This window comes from Cynocephalus volans, chromosome 6 (assembly GCF_027409185.1).
Source record: "Cynocephalus volans isolate mCynVol1 chromosome 6, mCynVol1.pri, whole genome shotgun sequence".
In the NCBI taxonomy this organism is placed as follows: Eukaryota; Metazoa; Chordata; class Mammalia; order Dermoptera; family Cynocephalidae; genus Cynocephalus; species Cynocephalus volans.
This window is the reverse complement of record NC_084465.1, coordinates 163753385-163775163: the sequence shown is the minus strand read 5'-3', so window position 1 is coordinate 163775163 and position 21779 is coordinate 163753385. Positions and strand designations below refer to the sequence as shown.

At 43.2% G+C, this 21779-nt stretch overlaps 1 pseudogene; it reads right to left on the bottom strand.

The window, feature by feature from the left end:
• Positions 1–1494: 1494 nt before the first annotated feature.
• LOC134381135 (F-box/WD repeat-containing protein 12-like) overlaps positions 1495–21779 on the bottom strand; it is a 38665-nt pseudogene continuing 18380 nt past the window's right edge.

The following is a 21779-nucleotide window of genomic DNA, read 5'->3' as shown; positions in this document are numbered from 1 at the left end:
TTGATCATGGTGTATAATTTTTTTTGATGTGTTGCTGTATTCTGTTTGCTATGCAAATATTTTGTTGAAGATTTTTGCATCTATGTTCATCAGAGATACTGGCATATCATTTCCTTTTTTTGTTGAATCTTTGTCTGGCTTTGGTATCAGGGTGATACTGACTTCATAGAATGAGTTGGGAAGAATGGCCTCTGTTTCAATTTTTTGGAATAGTTTGAAAAGAATTGGTATTAATTCTTTAAATGTTTGGTAGAATTCAGCAGTAAAACCACCTGGTCCTGGGCTTTTCTTTGTTGGAAGAATCCTGATTATTGCTTCAATCTCTTTGCTTGTTTATTGGTCTATTTTGGTTTTCTATTTCTTCTTGGTTCAGTCTTGGTAGTTTGTGTCCAGAAATGTATCCATTTCCTCCAGGTTTTCAAATTTGCTGGCATGTAGTTGTTCATAACAGCCTCCAGTGATCCTTTGTATTTCTGTGATATTGGTTGTTATGTCTCCTTTTTCACTCTAATTTTTGATATTTGGGTCTTCTCTTTTCTGTTTTTAGTTAGTCTGGCTAATGGTTTGTCTATTTTATTTATCTTCTCAAGAAACCAACTTTTTGTTTGACCGATCTTTTGTATTGTTTTTTTGCGGGGGGTTCTATTTCATTTAGTTTTGCTCTGATCTCAATTATTTCTTTCTATCTACTACCTTTGGGATTAGATTGTTCTTGTTTTTATAATTCTTTGAGTTGTAGTGTTTGGTTGTTAGTTTGAAAACTTTCTATTCCTTTGATGTAAGCATTTAATGCAATAAACATCCCTCTTAGAACTGCCTTGCAGCATCCCATATGTTTTGATATGATGTTTCACTATTTTCATTATTTTGAGAAATTTTTTGATTTCCTGTTTAATTTCTTCTTTGAACCATATGTCATTCAGGAGCCTATTGTTTAATTTCTATGTACTTGTATAATTTCCAGAGTTTTGCTTGTTGTTGATTTCTAGTTTTAATCCATTGTGGTCTGCAAAAATACTTGAAATGATTTCAATTTTTAAAAATTTATTGAGGCTTGATTTGTGGCCTAGCATGTGATCTATTCTGGAGAATGTTCTGTGAAATGGTGAGAAGTTTGTATACTCTGTAGTAGCTGGATGAAATGTTCTGTAGATATCTGGAAAGTCCAATTGGTCTAAAGTGTGGTTTAAATCCTGTGTTTCTCTATTGACTTGTTGCCTAGATGATTTGTCCAATTTTGAAAGAGGGGTGTTTATGTCCCCCACTATTACATTATTGGGGTCTACCTCTTTCAATTACTGTCTTTTAAAATTTCATTTCCCTTGTCTGAAAAAAAGAGACAATCATACCCATTTTGTTCACTTGTGAGGATTTAAAAGTAAAGTCACACAGCACAGTGCTTGGCACACAGTAGGCACCCAAGAATTACTAATTCCTGCCCCAATGCTGGTAACATCATTCCAGTTTCTGCATGTGTCCAAAATGAGTCCCTTTTCACTTGGTACCACCCTTTGAGCCATGCTGCACCTTGAAGCAGTATGACCTCAGGCTACTTCTCTCCATGTTATTGGTTTCCACACCTACAATGCTCATGTCATCGCTTTCCACATGGGTAAATTTACTGCAAAGAGAAGGGGCATGCTGGGTGTTAATCTGAGAAAAGAACAAGAACTTAAGTAGTTAAAGCCTTTACATGCAGGTGGAACTCAGCCTCCTGTGCCGTCTCCCACCCAGTCCACCCCATCTGGCCCCATTTCTATCTCTTGCTTAATCTGGGCTTTGATTTGAGGACCTAAATTCATTTGTAACAATTAGCAAATATCACATTCTTAAGTGGGAATATCAGTTCTGGGCCCTCCTCAGAAGAGCTCCTGAATCACAATGATTCCAACTATTCTAGAAACTTCTCCTGATACAGGAGGAGGGGCACCTAATCCAATCTGGGCAAGTCTGAGTCATTTCCCCAGAATTTAGAATTAATATATCACTTCCTGATCACTCTCATTGCTATCTTGAATGAAAGAAATGTAGGTACAAGAGCTAATGAGTGTGGACATTTTCCACAAGGTCAAAGTCAGGGTTTAGCTGAGCTTGGCTGTGTGCTCTCTGTGAGACCTTGGACAAAATATCCATATCTGTATGTTTCTGTTTTATCTGTAAAACATGGGTGATGCCAACTGCATGTGTAGTTTTTGTACATTACAGGAGACAATGTATGTTATGCATAGCTACAGCCAACATCTTTAGAGGAAGAGGAAACAGAATCTGAGCAGTGCTTGCCTTGGGTCCCATTAGGAAGGGAGAGGCTGGGCTTATGATAGTAGGTCTTATTAACATCCTTTCCAACATTTCCTTAGAAAACACTGCTTGGTAGGCCATGTAAGGCCATTTTACAGGCAAAGTGAAGGAAAACAGCCAATTACCTGTCCCATCTGTGGGATCCCCCAAGCAAATGATAGCAGCTCTTGAGGATGGGATATTTCTTTTCTTTGTTCTACACATAGACTCGCAAAGAGAAGTCAAGGGAAGAGGTGATGACTTGGTTTGGGTCCTTGAAATGAAAAGTCAAGTAAGTGTGGATGTGGACTCCGGACGGCAGAAAGCCGCGACATGGGCAGGGGCACCACACTCACCACCCACGTAGATGTGATGGGCTTCTGGTGGTCTTGGAAGACAGCCAGCTTCAAGCCGTGAATGGTGAACAGCACGAGCTTTGCGCCAGAGACCAGCAGGATCACCTGTGAGCCATGGCCCTTCATGAGGTGGGAGGCACCATGGTGTCTGGGAAGAGGAAACTGATGATCTGTTGCACTTTTTGAAATAAAGACACAGAAATTGGCTTCTCTGGAATAGACATATGCCTAACCTAAGATGATGTGGTACATTGAAAAGAGCAATAGTTTTGCAGTTAGACCTGCATTCACTCCTGACCCATGCATTCACGACCCTATATCTCCAGTTCATCAGCTCTAAAATACTGATTACAACACTTTAATTACAGGTGGTTGTAAAGATTCAGTGCCATAAGCTCGTGGAAGTGACCAGCAGGGTATCTGGCATGTAGCACCTTCAGGGAATGAGGTGCCCTTCCTTCTACCCTTTCTCATCTATGACAGGATGATATAAGAAACGGCCACTTAAGAACTATATGACATTTATGGTATCTGCCAAAAACAATTGAAGATACTATATTTTACATAGTATAGCATTCCTTTTTACCAGGAAAAAAATGACCTCTTCTGAAGAATTCATGTATTCTCTCATATCAGACAAGGGGTTATATTACACATTTTGTTTCTCTTTTTTCCTTGGCTGCCAGGAAGCTCAGAGTCAAATTTATGATCAAATAATGATGTGAAAACAAACATAATACAAAATAAAAACTGCCAAGGACCATCGGGAAGGCCTGTCAGGGTGACGCGGGGTTTGGGACATAGATAAGGAGACAGTGTGAAGAGGGCTGTGGGTCTTATTTTCCTTCTGGACTAGAAGCTCCTTAGGGAAGAGATAGTCATGGCTTGTGTTCATGTTTGTGTGCACTCAGTGCCCAAACAGGGCCTTTGACAAAGCCAGGAAAAGAGGCAGGAATGAGTAAAAGCAGGAAGATCAGTAAGGAGAAGTGAGACTCTAAGAGTCGGCATTTAATGTCTGAATCCCAGGCTGTCCAGAGGGCCCGACACGTAGTAAGTGCTCAGTTGCTCAACCAGCACATAAAATTGCAAACAACACCACCTCCGAGGGGCCACTATATCCCTCTATATCCTGAGAGGAAAAAGAAAGAGTCCCGGAGGAAACATGAGCAACCTGTGCTGGAAGAATCATACTATGATGGCGGTGACATGCAGACCCGCCGGCACCAGCACGGGGACTCTCACCCAGAATGTTCACTCTGTCCCTGGACTTCTTGGCCCTTAGCTCATAGGTAGTGACAACCAGCTGCATGCCATTGTCATTTCTGTGCATCACGATCAGCCTGGCCAACTCGTCATGGGCCCAGCAGGCTCTGGAACTCAGCAAGATGGGGAGGGTGGTGGAGACAGGAGGCTCGTCTTCCAACGGGTGCAGCAAGGAGTGAGTGTAGAACACCTGGGGAAACGTACCTGCATGGGTCACATTGCAGGTGAGGGAGGGGGCTTCGCAGGCCCAGGAGCACTTGGAAACACCCTTCCCCACCCCTAGGGGACCTAGCCAGGGAATCGGGCTCTGCCCCCACCTCTAACCCCACCCCTGCCCTACTTGGCCCCACAGGGCAGCCATGCCACTTGTGGGTCCTCTTTTCCAACTATTCATAGACCAGGGGCTTTTCAAGGCTAATCCCAGCCCACGTCTGGCCCCGCTGGTAGGCCAGGTGCAGTGAGGTCGGTGTGACGGATGAATCAAATAAACAGCATTTTTCTGGTTTTGAACTGCTTGGTCACTGTTTTGCCGTTGCCTCCAAATACACAGCATATTCCTTTCCCATCTCCGTATGCCTCCCCTAGGGGCCCTGGCACTGCATTTTCAGAGGGTGGCCTCTCTACATTTGTCTGCTCTTCCCTGACCACTCGCCTGCCCAGCTACCAGGTCCCGGGGCTCTTCTGTGATCAGTTTCTCTCTCTGTCTTCCTTCTTCCAAAAGACCATCACCAGCAGTTTGCCTTATACTCTAGTCTAACTCCTAACTCAGACCTTGGCACTCAACAGGTGCCTCATCCTTAGCAGATGACTGGACGTCCCTGTGCCCACGAGTCATCAGGACTCTCACACAACCCTATGCAGAAGGTGCAGCGAAGCACTGGGCTTTCCTTTGCCAGGCACCGGATGCCCTCTCCACGTGTCAGCATCCCCTCCATGCCTTCCCCTCACTCTCATTCTCACTGACGCTCTGTCCTCAGATCACCAAACAAACAGCTCTTGAACGATTTCCACTGGGATGTTCCTAAGGCCCAAACGTGTTCACAACTAAACTTTACCCTCCCCAGCCTGGGTGCCAGCCCCTTTCAGCTCACAGGCAACACAGCAGCCTGGACAGAGCAGAGGCTACAGGGGCAGGAGCCCTGAGGACAGACTCAACAGTGGCCTTGAGCTTCCTGCGTAAGGGAGGTAAGTGCCAGCAGAGAGGACACTACTGCTGGGAACAGACCCCGAGAAGAGCAGGTGTGGCTCACAATGAGCAACACTTGACCTGGGTGCCCTCAACCGGCTGCACGGCTTGGTCCTAACATGCATCCCACAACCTTGGGGTTCCAGACCCTCCGTCTTCCTCACATGCTGGCTCCCTAGGAAAGGGCTCCGCAGACACTGACCTTTGAGCCCAGGTCTGAATTCTGTGTAGAGACAAACACCCACTCTTGGCCAGGAGAGCAGATGAGGGTCATGGAGTTGTTGGGAAACACAGACACCTTGGAGACCACCTGCAGCTGAGGCACTGTCGGTGTGTAGAGGGTCCCTTCAACATAGGCCACCTGCAACAGAAAGCAGCCAAAACAAAGCCGCAGCCTGAGGGGTGCCAGGACACCGGCTAAGTAGGAAGCACCATCCCCTTCTGGGTGGTGTTTCCTCGCCTGAAGGATGGAGACGGTAACTGCTAAACTGCCTCCCTTACAGAGTGCCAGTTAGCTTTAAGTCATGTCTTAGAATATTTTTTCAAATACACAGGCAAAAATGAATATGCTCAAACAGCATATAAGTCTTCACAGCAAAAGCCATTATCCCTTTCCTGCAAAAGTCTGGCATGTGACCATCCAGGGCCCTTTCTAGCCATTGGCATATGGCACACTGGGTCACCGCTGGAGTGCCATTCTGCAACCTGCCTTTTAGGTTTTATACATAAAATATTCCTTGGAAATCTTTCCACATTCATGGACAGTTTCCTTCGACTTTTTGCTTCCTCTCATACTGATGGAAATTTCAGTTGTTTGCAAATCTTGTTACTATGAAGAATGACTGCTGCAGTGGGCATCCTGCAGGTGACCCTGTGCACAGATGCCAGCGCTTCTTCACAGCAGATCCCTGCGACAGGCATCACTGGGTCAAAGACTATGCATATTTAAAACTTTTAACAGAGAAAAAAAACTTTCAAAAAATCTTCAAACTATATTCCTATTTACCATGTATAAAAATACCTGCTTCTCCTCATCCAAATTACTATAATATTAATCTTTAAAAGTTTGCTCATCTGGTAGGTGAAAAGTCTCATTTCAATGTCACTCTCTTGATGACTAGGTTATGTTTATGGCTTTACATATTATTGGCCATTTGTACTTTTTTCTACGAATTGACTATTCATATCATTACCTATTTTTCTATTGGATTTTTACTCTTTATATGGTCTGACATAAATCCTTGGTTAAATAAGTGTTTTTTCATAACTTTTCATGTGTCTTGATTTTATAAATACCGTCTTTTATGATTCAGATATTTTTAACTTTTTAAGTAAATCAAATCTGCATATATTTTCTTGATCCCAGTTTTGTCTTGCTTAGCAAGGCCTTGTACATCTCAGATTGATTTTTTGGGGGGGCTGGCCAGTATGGGGATTCTAACCCTTGACCTTGCTGTTGTTAAAACACGATGCTGTAACCAACTGAGCTAACCGGCCAGCCCTTTCAGACTGATTTTTAAAACCACTTGTATATTGTTCAGAAAATTTTATAACATTACATTTTACATTCAGTTTCTTAATTATTCTAAATTATTTTTATAAATGGATTGATATAGAGTAGCTTACTTTTGCTTTCCTAAAAGCCAAGTGTCCCATTTCTTGAATAGTTTGCCCTTTACCTACTCTTTTAAAAGACCATCTTAAAACACTCACACAAACAAACACAAAAACAAAAAAATAAATAATTAAATAAAAGACTGCCTTTGCCACAGACATTTACACGTGGAATCCATTCTGGACTTTCTGTTCTATATATGTAGAAACACCTGTTACTACTGTCCAAGACAACACAAATATTTCAAAACGCACAGGAAATGGCAAGTAACACTGAAACAAAGTTAAACAGTAAGAAAGAAACAAAATATTTTAGCAGATGAAAATATTACTCCAAAGAACAACCAAGAAAACAGATCTGTAGCCACACCCCAATATGAATTAAGTACCACAATATTTACATCTACAAAAAGTATTTGCAGATCTGAAAGAACACCCTAAATCAGAAAGTCAACCCTCAGCCTTTCCTGCGCCCCGGCCGTCTTGGCAGCTGCTCTTGGCTGGAGGCCGTCGCACGCCTGAGGCAGGCAGATCACGGCCACAACAGAAACAAAAAGCTCCCTGGAGCTGATCAACTCTAGGCTCCAACTTGTTATAAAAAGTGGAAAGTACCTGCTGGGGTACAGGCAGATGCTGAAGATGATCCGACAAGACAAAGCAAAACTGGTCGTCCTTGCCAAGAGCTGCCCGCCTTGAGGAAATACAAAATAGAGCACTACGCCATGTCGGCCACAATGGTGTTCATGACACACTGGAGCGTGCACACGGGCCGTCACTGATCCTGGTGGTTCTGACTCCATTAGAAGCATGCCAGAGGAGACTGGAGAAAAGAAAATTACGTAAAATTTTTCTTTACTAAAACTGGCCAGAACTTGTTTTAAAAAGAAAAAGAAAAACATTCAACGATCAGAACTGAAATGGACAAAAAACAAAATAAAAAACTAAGAAGATATGAAATAAGAGTTAAAATTAATTCAGGAAAGATATTAAATAAAGTTATCTTAAAAATGAAGATTAACAAAGGAGGAATTGGTAAAGGGACATGAAAATCAACTACATTATATGTTGATAAATTGAAAAGAAAATGAAGATGAACAAGTCTAAGGGAGAATATTACTGAACAGATAAGAAGGACACTAGAGACGGAAATAAAAACAGACAAGAGAACAAAGCGAAATAAAGAGCTGAAAAGAATCAGAGAAAAAAGCGACAGAGCAGACAGGCAAAGAAGATACAGTAAACACAAAGTGAAGTTCCTAAGGAGGAAAAGTTAAACAGTTAAATTACACAATGAAACTAGAAATAAAAGAAGGCCTAAATCTACATACTGAAAGGGTTTATCATGTTCCTGGAAAAACTGACCCAGATGATGACCTTAGACATATTGTAATAAAACTACTAAAGTTTATTTTTTATTTTATATATTTATCTGTTTATTTGCGGCTGGCTGGTAAAGGGATCTGAACGCTTGACCCTGGTGTTACCAGCGCTGTGCTCTAACCAAGGGGGCCAACCTGCCAGGCCCCGAAGTATTTTTTAAAAATTCTTCACTTCCTCAGTTAAAGCATCCAAATGCCTAACAAGGAAAATAAGTCAGGCTGGCATTGGACTTTTCAACAGAAACATACAAACTGAAATAATATTTTCATAAAATTCAAGAAAAGTGTGAGCCGCAGACCTTACGCCCCACCAAGCATCAAGGCTGTAGAAAAGCGGTTTTAAATCTATAAGAACTGACTTCACGAGCCCTTATACTGTCCGCACCGCGCTTCCTCAGGAATCTAGTAGAGGATGATCTTCCTCAAACCAGGAGACGACAAGGAAAAGTTCACCAAAAGAACTAAGTACATTAAACTGTAGACCAAAGAGTTAAAAAAAAAAAAGTGGGGTGTGGTGGGGGGAGGGAAGAACAGCAAGTAAATGTTTCATGTTCTCACCACAGTAGAAATGATGCATTTTTTAAAATAGGAAGAGACGCAAGAAGGATCAAAATAGCACAGCTCAGTGACTGTCATGAGAGTAAAAACATACCATTTAAAGCCAACAAATAAAAGAGTACAAGCCTAATAAAAAAGAAAAGGAGATTAAGGGTGCTCCAAAAAGTATTAAGATAAAGGGAACCATTACAACAAAAATACAAGGCCTTCCTAATTAATAAAAGGTATCAGCGCTCCTCCCAATGCACACATGAAAAAGGGAATAAAATAGACACAGAGAAAGGAACTGAGTAAATACGCCACATCATACAGTGAACGTAGCATAAAATTAAATGCAAGGTTGAGATTAGGCACATAAGTAATATCATCTTAATAAGAAAATGGGTTGATTCACTTATTTAAAAGATTTTCAGGTTGGTTAACAAACAAGCAAACAACACAACATCTCTCTACTACATTCAAGAGACCCATCCAGGACAGAAAGGCCAGTGTGGGAGGGGAAGAGGACCAGACAAACGCAATCAGTGAGAGGACAGGTGTATGATCCTGGACCAGAAAAGGCTGCATTCAGGTCTAAAGCATGAAATGAAATAATACAGACACTTTACCAAGGTAAAGGCTGTAATTCACCATGAAAAAATAATAGTTATGTGGAGGAAAATGAAGGAGAACACCTGTTAAAGATGGAGACACTCTTGCTCTCCTGTATTTTGCCCATCTCAGCAGGATGTGAACACACTGTGTCAGCAAGATTTTGCAAGGCTTTAACCACAAGCCACAGATTTCCTATTGAGTTACCTAGGAGGTGGAGAGGTGATGGGAGGGGTTTGCAGCTGGCTGAAAAATATATAATACCTGCTTTCTCCCAATAAATTTGCTTAGTGCGTGCACTAGGCCGCAGAACTTTGTGTCTGGCCTGTGGCTGACCACCTCCCCAGGCGGCAGCCCCTAGCTCAAGGCGTGCTTTGAGCAACTCACCTTCCTGCACTCTCTTGGCAGGGCTGCATGTGGCCCTGCTCCCTGAGGGACTCCTGGCAGAGGCTACGTGTAGTCCTGCCTCATGAGACCCCCAGGACCAAGAGAAAGGCACAGTTATGAACACCTATGAATCAAAGGAACACCCCAGTCACCTTTACAAAAAAGCAAGCCCAAGGAGAAATAGAGTGAAATACATCAATAACACCTAATATTTAAGTATATATTACTAATATTATTAAAGAAAAATAATTAATAGTGACAATACTGCTCTCAGTCTAAGACGGGTCAAGTAAACAAAAAGCAAATAAATATAAGACCTAAAAAATATAATTAATAATAACTACATTTGGACCTTTGCACCCTAATAATAGAGAACACACCTCCCTTGCAAGTACACGTGGGACAGTCACAAAAATTGAATACACAGTCCAGTTACAAAGAAGCCTCAATAGGTTCTACAAGGGAAAGTAATATGAACGTTCTCTGATCACAATAACAGAAAACTATAAATCAAGAACAATATTGAAACAAAGAGAAAACTGCTTAAAAACTACCCCACAAAAAGGCATCCAGCACCAGACAATGTGAAAGATGAATTCTACCAATTGAAAAACTAGATAATCCCCGTGCAACTTAAACAGTTGCAGGGCATTTAAAAAAAAAAAGAAAAGAAAAATCTTCAGATTCCTTTTATGAACAAAGTATAGCCTTCATATGTAAATCTGATTAAGAAAGCACAAAACCAAAAAACTATAGACCATTCTCACTTATATAGATCCTCTTCCAAGCTCACTCAGGTGGCTGCAGAATGTAAGTATTTTTGCTGGCTGTTGGCCAGGGACTGCTCTTCTCAGTGCCTAGGCCACCCTTGGGTCCTTGCCAAAGGCCTTCTCACAGCTTCTCCCACAACATCGCAGCCAGCAGTGCATTCACACTGACTCCTCCTCAGGCTGCAAATTGGAATTCCTGTTCAGCTAGCAGCCAGGGAACACGGTCTGCCTTTAATGGGTTGTGTAATTAGACTGGGCCCACCCAGATCATTTCTGTTTAGCCCTATATGAGAAATTTCTCATAATGTTTGTTGATTTAACCATATGTCCCTGTAATTCTATAAATTTTGCTCTATAAATTTTTAGGCCATATTTTGAGGTACATCTAAAATTAGACTGTTATATCTTCCTGAAAGTTTGATCTAATTAGTAATATGAAATGTCCCCTAATATCTAGTAATGATTTTTATCTTAAAGTCTTCTTGATCTGATATTAATAGGCATATCAGCTTTCTTTTGATTAGCATCTCCAGGATACTAAGCAATGGATCATTTCCCATCCTTTTAATTCCAACCTTCCTTACATGTTATGTTTTATATTAGTCTTGTATTTGTTTCCTAGGTCTGCTGTAACAAAAGACCACAAACTGCATGGCTTAAAACAACAAAATTATTCCCTTACAGTTCTGGAGCCCAGAAGTCTTATATCAAGGTGTAAGCAGGGCTGCACCCTCTCTGAAGGCTGTAGGCTGTCCCTGGCTCATGGAAGCATCACTGCAGTCTCTGCCTGTCCTCACATGGCCCTCTCCCCTGTGCGTCTGTGTCCTTTCCTCTTCTTGTAAGGATACCAGTCATTGGATTTAGGGCCCAACCTAATTTTAGGATGACTGCATCTTGAGATCTTTAACTAAATACATCTGCAAATATCCCATGTCCAAATAAGGCCACATTCTGAGGTTCTAGGTGGACGTGAACTTTTGGGAGGACACTATTTAACCCACCGCATTTACTATGTTGCCTTTCTAAAAATCTACTCTAAAATCTTTGCCTTTTAAGTGGGATATTTAGACCACTTATATTTAATTAATTACTGCTATAATGGGGGGTTATATATGCCATATTATTATAAGATTTATATTAATTCTGTCTGTTTTATGTTCCATTTCCTGCTTTGGGGGGGCTTCTTTAGGATTTTTTGCTTCTTTTGCCATTTGGTAATAAAGAGTCTGGCTCCATTTTTGATATCTGACTGCTGACAGCTTCCCAGCCCTGCCCTTCTCCCTGACCTACATTTGGAAAGGCTAGTAAGAAAGCCTGCACACTCCTTCCTTTGGCACTGGGTGGGAAGTTCAAACTAACAAGCCCTAGCCCATGCACCAGAACCCTCACCTCAGCCCCATCTCCTAATCACCATGAAAGCCAAAGCCTGTCACCCCCCCTTCCTGCTTTCTCAAGCCATTTTTGAACCTGTTTGGGTGCCTGTCCTGCTCTCCCCAAGAAAGTTTCATTATGTGGGCAATACACCTTTCCTACACTATTGGCGCATGTGTATAATTAGCAGCCTCCAAATCTGAGCCAAATTTGCAGAGAGGGGGATGGGGTGTGATCCCAACCTGTCCCCCACAGGGCAACCACAAGAAAACTGGTGAAGTGGTGCAGCAAGCAGTGTCTGGGTGATGCCCACCACACTTCTCTTGCACTGGCTTTTCAACTGGCTCTGCTGCTGGCTGGCATGTAGGCACCTGTGCTGTGCTGCTCTGCCATGCATTTGTAGAGTCCCACCAAGCCACCTTACAAATTTAACCAATCTAAGCTTCAATAACTGGCAGTCAGTGGTCTTAGATCATGTTCTTGGCTCGGACTCACCTGTGTGTCTCATATGGAATCATGTGTCTGGATTCCAGCATAAGCCATGACTGTCACTAGGCTCAGAAGAACAGCTCTCACCCTGGTACCACTGGTTGTGTGTCTCACCTTGGCTCTGATCTCTGCTCTGTAGAGCACTCAGTGGAGAGGCTGATGCCCTGTGCAACATGTGGGCTTAGGCTCTAACTCCTGAAAGCAGGTGGCTCCCCTGAACCCCACAAAATGCCTATGCTGTTTCTGCTGCCTACTGTCTCCATGATAACAAAGATTCTGATTTCTAGGGTGATAGGGAAAAGCACCCATGGCACCCCAAGGCACAGACCCTTTGAAAAGCAGTGCCAATGCTTTCCCTCCTTCCCTTTACCATCCCCTTTCCTAAAGGCTGGAGAATGGCATCACCCTTCTGGACGACTGTAAAACAGACCAACAAAGATTTGGGGTTCCACTGAGTGCCAGGCTTAGCAATATGCTAAAGACCTACTCCAGTCCCAGCTTAGGCCTGGGGCCCCGAAAGCCAGCAAGGTAACAATTGCCACAGACGGACCCTAATGCTGATGATAGTTGTTTGGGATTCTTTAGGGGGAGAAACTTATAAATACGAGCAGGGCAGAGAGGATCTCTCCCATTCTCTGAAGTATATCCAGTAACCACAAAAACAAGAAAAAGAAAAGAAAGAAGGAAGGAAAGAAAAACAAACGATTCGGGGGAGGAAACAAACACTGAGACCGATCTGTGAAGCACCCGCTGGCCCTCTCAGCACCCACGTTGCAACAAAATCAACAAGTTTTAGGCCTTTTTGGGTTCTGGGGGCCACACATTCCTCATTTACAAACTTATCTAGGCCTGTTTATGTTACCCACAAATCAGCCCATTCTAAATGCTGCTTTTTATCCCGAAAGCCTCTAGCAACTGTCCGAGTTACATCACAGCAGGCATCCTGTTAGTGCCCCAGAGACTCATTCCCCGTGGAGGCTTCAGCAACCTCCTCTCAAGCCTCCTTCAGTCTCTGGAACACCCACGATGGCCGTGAGCTGCTCATGGGCTTCTGGTGCCAAAAATCTGCCCTTCTTGTCCCCACACTCTCCACCATCCGCGTGGACACTGCTGGCCATAGCTGGGTCCTCCTGGTGAAAGAGACTCTCACAGCTCCTGAGCCTGTGACTCTGCACCCAGCTGCACACTGTGGCTGGGGTCACGCAGAAGCCTCCTCGCTAAACGTAAATGACATCTTCAGGATGACAGCAGACCTGGGCCATCCGGAGTATTCCCTGCATTCCCCTCATAGGGGGAAGCAGCTTCCCGTTGTGCTCAGACCCTCACCAGATACAAGGGCACTGGACGAAGCTACCACTCTCCAGGACCCACTGGCTACCCGAGAGGTTCCTTGAGAACACCTGAGTAAACTAGAATGGGCATTCACATGTTTTTTGGATGGCACTGCCACCCCTGCACTGAAGGGCTGCTGCTGTCCATCCCTACGGTGGAATGTCCCTGATAAAGGGTGGGACCCAAAGGTCGGCACAGATGGCTGCACTTTACCGTAGCCCTCAGTGCCCTGGCCCACAGTCCGCCCATCTGCACATGTTTACAAACCCTTGGGCCACTGCCAAATGTCTGCCTGTGTGGCCGACCAACGGCCAAAAAAGCAATTCCTCATCCAGGGTTTCCCTCCTGGGGGTAAAGACCTCGGGGAATCGCTTGCCTCCCAGATACCCAAAATATAAACCAAGGTTACACATGTCTCTGCACATACTTAAGACACTCCTTATACTCTATATACAATCAGACATTAAAGAGAGAGACAAAAGTATTTCACTTCTCAAAATACAAAATGGGCTCTTGAACAAGTCTTTCAATGGGACTTTCACTTCAGTTATCAGCCTTAGAACACAGGCCTCCCAGAGTACCCTAATTGACAGAGTTTGGACGTGTTGTCCCCCAAAACTCATGCAGAAATCTGATCCCCAATGTGACAGTGTTGGAAGCTGTTTGAGTCATGAGGGCAGATCCCTCATGAGTGGATTGATGCTCTCCCTGGGGGAGGGAGTAATGAGTGAGTTCTCGCTCTATTAGTTCCCTCAAGAGTTGTTTAAAAGACCCTGGCACCTCCTCTCTCTCTTGCTTCCTCTCACCATGGGATCTGCTTGTACCCACCAGCTGCTGTCACTTTCCACCGTGAGTAGAAGCAGCCTGAGGCCCGTGCCAGATGCAGCTGTCCCAGAATCATAAGCCAAATAAGCCTCTGTTCTTCATACACTACTCAGTCGCAGGTATTTCTATTATAGCAACACAAAATGGACTGATACACTAACCGTTTGCTTCCACAAGTTCAAATTCAGTTACACAAAACATGCACATTTCAGTCGTTAAACACTGGGATGAGTATAACAGTCTGGCTCAGTTTTTGATGTTTGCTGACATTTAACCCCACCCGCTCTGTTCAGCTTCTGCTCCATGTCAGGACAAGCTGATGAGAAAGGAAGTGTTCAAACCACATCAACACTGGCCCAGGTGGCCACCCTCACCCCAGCCCCACCCCCTGGCCACCAGAAAAGCCCATGCCAGTCCCTCCTCCTCACACTCTCAAGCCATTTCCAGATCTGCCTTGAAATCCTAAACAAACTTTGGGTTGGGTTAACTCTGTCCCCATGGGGCACCCATCAGACATATTTGCTGTCCTCTTATGATTTAGAGCTAGCTATATGTTCTTCCGCTAATCTTTTGGAGTTAACACTACAGATTATGGTACGCAATCTTAACTTACCAATACTATACTATTTTTTTTGGGGGGGGGGACTGGTAAGGGGATTGCAACCCCCTGACACGGTGTTGTCTGCACCAGGTTCAGCCAGTAAGAACAGCAGCCATCCCTATATAGGATCCAAACCCAAGGCCTTGGCACTACCTGCGCCGCACTCTCCCGAGTGAGCCACGGGGCCAGCCCACAATACTATACTATTAAACGGCACATTTAATCTTTCTAGACAATTCAAGGATCTCATAACCTTCTAACTTAAATGCAACTGTCATGCACTTTATTTCCATTTATAGTTTAAAGTCCACAAGACATTGTTCACTGCTTTTTTACAAAGTCAGGATTCACTTAGATTTCTTTTATTGACCATTGCTGTTGCTCTTCAAGCTTTGCTGACTTGATGAAATTTCATCTCTGATCATTTTTTTCCTCCCTGAATAAGTCCCATTACTTTTGGGGTTTTTGTTTGTTTGTTTAGTGGTAGTGGTTGTTTGGTACAAATTCTCCATTTTTTTCCTGAAAAAAAATCTTTGTTTTACTATCATCCTTTAAAAACTTTTCTAGTTATATGGAATATACTAAAAAGCATATGTACTTCACAGGGCCTGGTTTTCCAAAGCCTTGCAGTTTCAAGTATTGACCTTGCAAGGACAGGAAATTTCCCTCAGGCTATAAGTCTCTGTTGCAAGATAAGGATTGTGGCACAGCAGGTTGCTGGCTCAAAGACAGACTAGTTACTGATTGTTATGTAAAGATACTGGGAAATTGCTGTTAAGGAATGTTTGCTAAGATCAAACTGTTGTTGATAGGACCATTAATTGCGTTACTGGAATGTCATCTGGCTTGTTTCACTGAAAGTTACCAGCCTATGCTGTTAAACTATAACCCCACCTATGTTCTCTTCCTGTAACTTCCTGGTTTGGAAAATAAATGCAGGAAGAGAACCCCAATTCAGGGTTAATTTCCTGAGGAAGGGATCCCTCTTGCTTGAGGGTTCCAGTGGGAGATTAACCACTTGGAAGAGATGGGCTTTGAGTAATCCTTTGCATCTCCGTCACCCAGGGGAAGTGGGGTGACAAACCCATGGGGGGCAAAGCAACACAAAGCAACATGGTTATAGAATCCTTGGTTGGCAGTTCTATCTTTTAAGATATTCCATTGTCATTTAGCTTCCACTGCTGCTGTTAAGAAGTCAGTCTTGAAGGTAATTTGATCTCCTCTGGCTTCTATTAGGATTTTTCTTAGTCTTCAGCTATCTCAGTCCACTCTGACAGGTTCATATGCAGGTTTATTTTTATTTACTCTGCTTGGGGTTGTAGGTCTTCTTGATTCCATGCATTAATTTCCTTACTCTGCTTTGGAAAAGTATCTGCTATTATCTCTTCAAAAGTTTCTTCTGCCCCATTCACTCCTCCTCTACCCCTAGGATATCAGTTAAACAAATACTGGAACTTTCTGTGGGTCCTTTATAGCCTTGTGGACCCCAGGCAGCATCAGTATTACCTAGAAGCTTGATAGAGTCAGAATCTCAGGCATCCCCAGGGACCTACTGAATCAGAATCTGCACTTAAACAAGATCTCCAGGTGATCAGATGCCCACTAGCACCTGAGCTCTGGCCTATTTCTCTTACTCTCTCGTCCACATTTAATGTTCTTCGTATCATTCTAGACAGTTTCTTTTGCTTTCTCGTCCAGTTCACTAATTCACTTTTACATTCTTAACTTTTTAATTGATATGTAACACACATATGTAAAAACTGCACAAAACAAAGTGTAGAGCTCAATAAATTATTACAAAGCAAGTATTCATGTCACCACCCAAGTTAAGAAATAGCTAAATTGCCAGTAGCTCAAAAGCTCCCCTTGCCCCACACCCAGTCACTGTGTGGTTCAATTGTCTACCCTGCCATTAAATTCACCCATTGAGTTCTTAACCTTTGTTACTGAATTTTCCTGTTCTAGAATTTCTACTTAGTTATTTTCTAAATCTATTATGTCATGTTTTATATCCATAAGTTCTCTGCTGAAATTTACCTCCCTGAACATAGCAACCATAGGTGTTTTAATGTCTGTGTCTAATATCTATAATGTCTGAAGCCCCTGTGGTTCTCTTTATATTGTCTACTATTTCTCCTGCCAGTTCTAGCTCATATTATCTTACCTCTTCCTATGCCTAGCTTTAAGTAGAAATAATGTGAGGCATAGAGTGATGTTATCTTTCTCCAAAATGGATTTTTGTTCACTCCTACCAGGTGATCAGGGGTGCTGAGCCACAGCCTATGCAAGGGCTGGTTGACCCACAGCCTACCCTTACCCTTAGGTTGCAACACTTGCTAATCCCACCCAGTGCATGAGGATTCACAGGCTTGCCATACTTGGTGGCCTTGGCTTTGGTCCCCTAGGCTGTCAAAGTTCTGCTCAGTCTCTCAAATGCCTTGGAGTAAATATTCCCAAGGCAAAAATAGCCCCCAGTGATGGGGTCACCACTGTGATCCCATCTCCTAAATCTCGCCCTAGAAGTTGTTCTTTTTTTTTTTTTTTTTAGCTCTCTCACATTATCAAGTGGATGATACATACACTGTCTGTGTGTGGATACATTTTCCCTCATTTTTCTTAGTTGTCCCTCACAAACAGTGTGAATTCCATGGCCTGCCATTCCCAAAGGAGAATCGTAGTGGTTTCTTCTTCATCTGTACAATAACATTCTCAAATTTCTCTGGGAGCTATTAATTACACTTATTCTAAAGTCTTTAAACAACTTACAGGAACGCCGACGAGAACTCACTTCATCCTCATGGCCTTCAGAGCTCTGGCTTCAATAGTTACAATCTTTCCCCTGCACAGGTTGCTTGGCAAATGAGAAAGGGAAGGAACAGAATGCTATGCTTGTTTAAGATAAGGGGAATGACGCCAGCAACCCCAGGGATAAGCAAGAGGAGGCTGCGAGGTGCCAGGGAATCTTCTCCTTCTGCAGCTTCTCTCTCTTTGGCATGGCTCCACTTTTGTCCCTAAGTACCTTATAAGCTCCAACTCCTTTCCCCCAAAACTCCCCAGGGTTGTGGAGAAAGCGGCTGCACAGCACTGGGATCGAGAGTCCATCCAATCCATTCCCTGTAAGTAATCACCCGCCAATGATGATAATCAGAATAATAAACTACTTGTAAGCCATAGGGAGCTGCCTGCTTCACTCTGCAGTCTCAGGATACCTTCTCAGTTTGGTGAGCATTATACTGTTAGCTCATACTCAGACAACTATAAAGTTGTTTATATTAAATGTTTCATTAGGTCCTACTTTGTTTGCTGAGCTAAGTTCCTCTCTGTTTTGTTTTTGAAACATTACACTGTTCTTGGATATCTACTCATCTGTTTATTTAGAAACAGCAGCTTGCCCATAATTCCAAAGACCCTCTTCCCCACAAGTGGATGACACTGTCTTTAGATGAGAGCTACTTCCTAGATCTGTCATCTTAAACACCATCTTCATGGTGTTTCTGCCTGGTCAAATGCTTTCCAATGTCATCTTTAAATTAAATGTCCCAGCAACTCAAGTCTTTCACTGTCTTGGGTAAATGTTCACATTCTGTCAAACATGTCTCAGCTTTTCCTGAGTTGGGCCTTAGCAAGGACTTGAAAAACAGGAACAAACAGTAAAAATGCAGTAGTGAGAAGAAACTTCAGGTAGGAGAAAGACTATAAACAAAGAAAGACTATAAAGGAGACAGGAAAGCAGGGGCACATGGACAAAAACCCCGAGGGAGCCCATAAAGGTGGATCTCACTGTGAAAGAAAGGGAGAGGCTACCCAGTTGGGGCCACATACAAAGGCTACTGCTGCATGCTAGGGCTGAAGGCCAGAACAAGGCATCTTCACTATACGATGCAGGCAAGGAGGAGCCGGGGAACCCAAAGAGGAGAGTGACATGGTCTGCTGTGGAGAGGGCCTGGCTCAAGGCTCATCCATCATAGTAGTCATATTGCCAGTGTGCACAAACCTTAGGAGAAGGCTAGGACCTGCATCGGTGCCTAAGAACCAGTCACTCACCAGCAGGAAGGGGCCCTCTGGATGTCACAGGCCTCCATCGCAGATGAGAATGTCGGCAGACAGAAGGAGGCCCCCTCCCACCCATTCTCTGTTTTCCACACTTTGATCAATCCCCACTTGTCCATGGTGACAACCAGCTGCAGCTGAGGGTAAGTCACCAAATTCACCAGAGCAGCAGGCTTGACCAGATCTCTGTGCCCTGGGCAAAAACAAAATTAACATAACAACTTACACAGTGATCCATTTATTTCATAAACACATATTACTTTTATGCATTCAACAGACACAGTTATCTGTGTCTACTCTGTGCCAGGTTCCACGGTACACACCAAGAATGCAAAAGTGAAAAAGACATGACCTCACCCTACAGCACAGTAGGGAAAACAGAAGAGGAAGGTGTATCCTAGATATATGAAGAGTAATAACTTGCAAAGCACAGCTGGAGTGTCTGGAAAGACCTGCTGGAGGCTGGATAGCACTTACTAAGCCTAAGCGTGGGGTTACGGCACACACAATGGCCCGACGTATCTGAAGCACTTTCGGCATTACCAAGGGTCCAGTGAAAAGGAAGGCAGGCGCAGGATGGACAGGGAGGCTGGATGCAAGCCTGATGCCATGCTCAAGAGCCAGGGCTGTGCACCGCTGCACCCTGCTCTCAGTCTACAGAGAACTTCCACAGGTACTGTCTCACTCTGTTCGCATGGTAGCCAGTATAACTGACAAGCAAATTCAGGCTTGTGGATGTGAATAGATACTTGACGTTGCACAGACGGTAGCTGCCCTGCTTTGAATACCTCCCCCTTTTCGGGGTGTGCACCAGCAGTGCTGCCATGGGCCAGCCCTGGCCAAAGCCTAGCCCCACATACAGTTCACTGATCCAGGGGAAAACAGCTGCCCCAAGTGGGATCCACTCCACGGTCTCCTGGGATTTATAAAATAGGAATGCAGAGGTAAAGAGCCTAGTGCCACTGAGTCAGGGCCTCGGGTGAACCACTGACTGCTGCTCCCCACTTCCCAGGCCTGCCATGGTTAGGTTGCTTCACAAGTGGGGGTTATTATATCTTTTTTTTTTACCATGGTTTATTATTTTTATCATGATCTCTTTTTCTAGTCATATCTTGATATTCCTCTATTAGTTTCTTTTTTTCTCCCTCAGTTGATTTCTGTTGCTCAAACAGTTAACGTGACTAGGACAGACCCCAGCACCAGGGACTGGGCTGATGGCAAGTGACTCTCAGAGAAACACAGAATATTTACCAGTGTTTAGTGGTACTGAAGTGGGCAAAAAGCAATGCAACTCTCCTCCTATGTCAGAATGGAAAAGCAGCAGCCAGTGAAAGAGAATGCTAGAACACGCTACTCAAATTCCTGCCTGTAGTCCCCAATTCCATGTGCCTCCCAAGGGGAGGGAATCCCATGCAGGTCATGAAACAGGAAAGTGGAGGCTGTAGGTGGAAGGATGTTTCTGCTGGCACCATATGCTGTGACATTAGAAGGAGACAATCTCAAACCTTAGACTTCTCCAGGGATCAGAGAACAAAGCATGGCGTGAGAAACCATGTCAGAAATCAATATAGATTCCAGTCAAAATGTGGAGTTGAATATTATAAGTATGCATAAAATTAAGCAAATTTTTTAAAAGAAAGATAATTACTAACTTCTGGGAAACCAAAATGCTACAGGGGTGAAGGGGAAGGAATGGTAAAGATAATTTACTTCATGACTCAGCTCTGAAGTGCATTTACAAAATTATAATAGTGTATACAATAAATGTTGACCTCAACAAAATCACAGTATAATTGTTTTGGGACAGGAAGGTTAAACCTGTGTGCGGGAAGAGAAGGAAAGAGCTAAATCACCTGCCAAAGAACTCAACAGATGCCTAATAATGAGATGCCTAATTTCCCTTTGGGAACATTGTTTCCTCTGGGGATACAGGGGCAAGGCATGACTGGTTTTAACATAATCCTAGGGCTGGCCAGTTATCTCAGTTGGTCAGAGCACAACCTTATAACACCAAGGTCAAGGGTTTTGATCCACATGCCAGCCAGCCGTGCCCCTTCTACCCCCAAAATAAAACAATCCTTTTTGAACTTTGACCTTTAAACTATGCACAACTCTAATATTAGCAGCACCCCGATTTCTATCACCCATCAGGTGACTGCAAAACTTTGCCATGCTTTTAGTTATTTTCTTCAAAAAATATTGTGATGAATTTTACAAATAAACAAATATTTTAAAAATTTATTCATGAATATAGATACAAAAAAACTTAAATTAATTATCGGCAAACTCAACACTGCTGGGTATATAAAAAGACTAATGTACTAATGAGATGAGAAAGAACTATACCACAGCCAGAACGATGAGACAATCACAGCCAACCATGGGCAGTTTTAAGGCAACACGTTTGAAAACTCAGAAGGAATGTAATTTTCTAGCAAAATATAAGTGATTCAGCTTGATTCAAGAACAGGCAAAATCCTGGACAGAAAAGAAGTTACAGGAGAGACTGAAAAGGCTGGTAAATTTTAATCACAATGGAGACAAAAGGTCCAAACATTTCACGAGTGAATTCACTCCATCTTTTAAAAAAGTGTTTCATTCACGCTATGGGTCAAATGTGTCCCCCAAAAGTTCATGTATTGGCAACTTGAACTCCACTGTAACAATATTAAGAGGGTCAGACATCCAATTATGGTATTTGAAAGGTGAGGCCTTTGAGAGGTGATTGGA